Raw genomic sequence first — 5,304 nt, 5'->3', positions numbered from 1 at the left:
CTCTGGAGGCAGCCAGTCCATTTCTGTACCCGATGATTGAAATCTACACCTTAAAGCTCCACAAATATTTTCAAATACAGTCAACATCAAGCTGACCCCAAAGTGATCCAAGATGAGTTCTGCCCCCTTAATCTTTTTTCCTAAAAACAAAACAAAATTTAAAAAAATCTAAAATCAGAGAAAGCTTACAGGCTCCAGATACAAGAGGGTATCCCTAAAAAAACGGAATGTTTTCCCCCACAAAACTATGTATTAAAAAATTTTTTTTTAACAAAACACCTTATCACGTTCCAAGTACTCCCCATTACACTAAATACATTTGTCAAATCTGAGATTCCATTTTTGGAAACATTTTCAAACTCATCTGTTTGGATGGCTGACAGCACCTCCCTCATTTTTTTCTTCACTTCTTCTTCTATGTCATTGAATCGCTGTCCTTACATGTCCGTCTTCATTTGTGGAAACAAAAAGCAGTCCCACAGAGGGAGGACAGGTGAGAAAGGTAGGTGGGCATGAGAGGCATGCTCTATTTGGCCAAAAACTAGCACACCAAGATGGCTGTGTGAGCAGGTGCATTGTTGTGGTGGCAAAATTAGTCCCTTATCTGCCACAAATCAGGCCTTTTTGTTGCACACTCTTACGCAATCTTTTCAGAACTTCTAAATAGAAAGCTTGATTAACAGCCTGACCTAATGGAACAAACTCCAAATGTACTACCTGTCCACAGTTTTGTCCATTCAGAAGTTGACGGGTGTCCAGAACAAGGTTTGTCATCAATCGACATTTCACCTTCTTTGAAATAAGAAAACCACTGTACACTTGAGTTTTTCATGTAGCGCTGTCCCTGTAAGCTGTGTTCAACATTACAAGTTTCTGCGGCATTTCTCCCACGCAGGAAACAAACTTTCACAGCTCCACGAGGTTCTCTTAAATCAGCCATCACTCTTCCACTCATTCCATGCTCCTGGGCTCCTGGGACATCTGTGGGCTGGCGCACGCCATCCGCATGCTCCTGGAGCTCCCCAACACAGCGCACAAGGAGAAGCGCTACACGCGCGCGCGGGGAAACTCCCGACTATGATCAAAGCCAGTGGCTGGATGTGAAATTCAAGTTAGATCTGGGCTTTCCTAATTTGCCCTACCTCATGGACGGGAAGAACCAGATCACTCAGAGCAATGCCATCTTGCGCTACATCGCTCGCAAGCACAATACGTGTGGCGACCCAGAAGAAGAGAAGATTCGAGTGGACATCATGGAGAACCAGATCATGGATTTCCGCACGCAGCTTGTCCAGATCTACTGCCCTGACCATGAAAAGCTGAAGCCTCAGTACCTGGAGCAGCTGCCTGGAAACCTCAAACCGTTTCCTTTGTTCCTGGGAAATTCTCGTGGTTTACTGGGGAAAACCTCACCTTCATGGACTTCTTCACCTATGCTGTGTTAGACCAGAACCGCATGTTTGAGCCCAAGTGCCTGGATGAGTTCCCAAATCTGAAGGCTTTCACGTGTCGTTTTGAGGCTTTGGAGAAAATAGCTGCGTACATGCAGTCTGACCGCTTCTTCAAGCTGCCCTTGAACAAGATGTCCCAGTGGGGAAACAAGAGGTGCTGAGCCAGGGCCCAAGCTCTGCTACTTGCTCTACTCCACCCTGCCAGTGAAGGGGGAGGGGGGGTTTGTCTTCCATCTTTTGCTCTTTTCAATAAACGGTTTTTAGATTACTGGTAAAAAAAAATTTTTTTTAATCAGCTATCACAAAAAACAAGGTTCAATCGAAACAGCTTTTACGAAAAAATTCACTGTGACCAGTGAGAACCTTCCCAGGTGACGCCACTGGGTGCACTAACTCAGAGTGAGTTGCTTGATGCTCACCTAGTGGGGAAAAACTCGTACCATGAAAACTCCTCTCTGTCCAGTACAATCATGTTTTCTTTGGGGGGTGGTGGGGTGGTGGGTGGTAACCCCTCATGTACATGTAGAAAATGACATATGATCATAAAGAAACCCATTTATATAAAGTCATCAATTTAAATGGTGAAGACTGAAGGCCTTTAAGAATAAATCAGAAAACAAAAAAAAGAATAAATCTTTTTAAGTCCCATGCAGGTGACATTAAATGTTAGAACTCTTTGGTAATATTAAGACTTTTTCCACTTTTCATGTGGATTTCTTTTCAGAGATGTTGCTTAGTGAACTTAATTCAAAGTCAGTTAGCATTGATGTCTTGTGCTTCTTTGCCTTGACCACTGCTAAGCCCCCAGGAGAAAGGAGTAGCTCGGTCTACTGAGGGGAGGCAGATAAGCACACAAGTTACTATAACGTGATAAGGTTCACAAGAAAGGTTAGAGCAAAGAGACATCTACAGCAGAGGGAACTGAGAAGGTCTTTGAGGAAGAGACCAAATGAGAAAAGGAAGGAGGGAAGATAATTTAGTTTCTCTGACAGAGGTAGTAAACAAGCCAATTCGAAAGTAAAGAACATAGATCATGTGGGAAGTACACAAGGGTCATTCAGCAGTTCAGTGTGGCTGACTTAAAAGTTGCTGCTGTTAGCTGCTTAGAATTGGACCTTGTCTCATGAGACCCCCAAGCACAACTAATCAAAACGATGCTTGCTCCTGGGCTAGCCACAGGATCACTGCAACCCATTGGCTGGTTTTTGGAATCGATCACCAGGCCTTTCTTCTTAGTTTGTCTGAGTCTGGACAATCCAGCGAAACCTGTTCAGTATCATAGCAACTCAGGAGTTTCCACTGACAGACGGGGTGACTGTGTAAGAGATGCATCCACTGGGAATCGACTGCAGGTTTCCCACATCCAAAAACCAAACCGCCATCGAGTTAATTCCGACCCAGCGATGCTAAAGGACATAGTAGAACTATCCCAGTGGGTTTCGGAGCCTCTAACTCTTTACGGGAGTTGAAAACATTACCTTCCTACTTGGTGGTTTTGAACCATTGACCTTGCAGCTAGCAGCCCAAACAAGCAACCCACAACGCCACCAGGGAATTCTCCCACTGCCCCCATCATGTGGTGAAGATGATTTTTGCTATGGCAGACCATGGTTCAGTAACACCACCACGTCTGTTACTAAATAGGCACAATAAAGAATAGCTTGCAGTTAATTCACATGATTGAAAATGAAGATACCAACTCCTAGCAGAGGGGGGATGTGGAGTTGAAGAAAGGTCCGTGTGAACAAGGTGGGCGAGGTAGTCATCACTGTTGGAGCTGGGGGTTGTATTCGCTCCACTTCTCTGTATGTTTGAGTTTCCATTTAAAACAGCTGCAGAAATGAAGGCCAGTTGACCTGTGGGGCTGATCAGGTGAGGACTTCTGAAGTGATGGTGCTAAACCCAAGATTAGCACATTCTAGCCCCTGGGTCAACCAAAGGTGGAGGGGCACTAGGCCAAACCAGACTCCACAGGGGAGGTAGGAATGCCTCTCTATGACCTAAACTCTAGGGACCCAGGAGGGTGGGGTGCTGTTCAATTCATCAAAAACAAAAACTCACTGCCATGTTGCTGATGCCAACACACAGTGACCTTACAGGATAGGCTAGAACTGCCCCTTTGAGTTTCCAAGATTGTAACTGTTTATAGAAGTAGAAAGCCCTTTCTTCCTTGCTTTCGATCTACCGACCACAGGAATCCCACCCCAATGTGTAACCACTACACCACCTAGGCCCCAGGGTAACTCCTTATGGGAGTAGAAAGTCGCATCTTTCTCCAGAGGAGCAGCAGGAGGCTGCTGACCTTGTGGTTATGCATTGGGCTGCTAGCCATAAGGTCAGCAGATTGAAACTACCAGCTGCTCTGCAGGGGAAAGAAAGGACTTCCTACTCCCGTAAACAGTCTCGGAAACCCACAGCGGCAAGTCAACCTTGCCCTAAAGTGTTACTATGAGCCAGCATCGACTTGAAGGCAATGAGTTTGTTTTGAGTTTGCTTTTCCTAACATTTATAAAGGGGCTTTAAAGAGTTCATGGAAAAATCCATTATCCTTTATTTCCCATGAACTTTGTGAAGTCCCCTCCTATACATATAGGCACAAATACACACATACAAACCCCACCCCAGGGGGGAAAAAAAGGGGGAGGGAGGGTGGGGTAGAAAGGGAGAACCGATGACAATGATCTACATATAACCTCCTCCAGGGGGACGGACAACAGAAAAGTGGGTGAAGGGAGACATCGGACAGCGCAAGATATGACAAAATAATAATTTCTAAATTATCAAGGGTTCATGAGGGAGGGGGCAGCGGAGAGGGAGGGGGAAAATGAGGAGCTGATGCCAGGGGCTTAAGTGGAGAGCAAATGCTTTGAGAATGATGAGGGCAATGAATGTACAAATGTGCTTTACACAACTGATGTATGTATGGATTGTGATAAGAGTTGTATGAGCCCCCAATAAAATGATTAAAAACAAACAAACAAACCAAATTTACTACCCTTGATTATTCCAGCCGTAGTAACCCTATAGAGCAGAGTAGAACTGTCCCTTTGGGTTTTTGAGACGGTAAATCTTTACGGGAGCAGAAATCCTCTTTTTTCCTCTGGATGGTTGATGGGTTTGAACTGCTGACCTTGTGGCTAGTGGCCCAACACACAGCCCACTATGCCACCATGGCTCCTGTACATATACATACACATGTACAATATACACACATACACAATTCAGTGATGGTTTTGTTCCCTTAAAAAACAAGCAAACAAAAAACAAAAACAAAAAAAACCCCAAACAAACCAAACAACATTTCCAGTGGCTCCATGGGAGGTGAAGCTGTCTACCCCTGTCAAGTTTTCAGCTGTGGAAACCCAACAGGGCAGTGCTGTTTGCGATAGGATCGCGGTGCATCGGAATGGACTCACCAGCAGTGCGTTTGGGTCTTTATTTTGGTTCTGGGACCAGGAGAACAGGTGGAGAAATGGTTGATTGTGGCACTCAAACATTCAAATTGCACACACTCAGTCCAACTGCAGGCGCACAGATTCCAACCTAATGTCTCCCTCTGGGGAGGGAACTGGGAATAAAGACCCCCATTCACCCTCTATGATGGTCCTCAAACTTGAACATGCCAGGCCTGCCTTGAAGCAAGTCTGGGTCCTTCTACAATGGATTCTAAATCCTTTGCAGTTGCTACGTCTAGCTGCATCTCTCTTGTATACATAGTTCATGGTGTCTGTGCACCACATTTTTTTTTTGCCTGCACAATTTTTATCTTTATATTTTTTAATCATTTTATTAGGGGCTCATACAACTCTTATCACAATCCATACATACATCAATTGTGTAAAGCGCATTTGTA

General features: G+C 44.8%; 1 pseudogene; it reads left to right on the top strand.

Annotated features, from left to right (window-relative positions):
• Window positions 1–958: 958 nt before the first annotated feature.
• LOC101663237 lies at window positions 959–1,612 on the top strand (annotated as a pseudogene).
• The last annotated feature ends 3,692 nt before the right edge of the window (window positions 1,613–5,304 follow it).

This window comes from Echinops telfairi, unplaced genomic scaffold (assembly GCF_000313985.2).
Source record: "Echinops telfairi isolate 266 unplaced genomic scaffold, ASM31398v2 ScPeMD7_25;HRSCAF=90, whole genome shotgun sequence".
Taxonomy (NCBI): Eukaryota; Metazoa; Chordata; class Mammalia; order Afrosoricida; family Tenrecidae; genus Echinops; species Echinops telfairi.
This window is presented reverse-complemented; position numbering and strand designations above follow the sequence as displayed.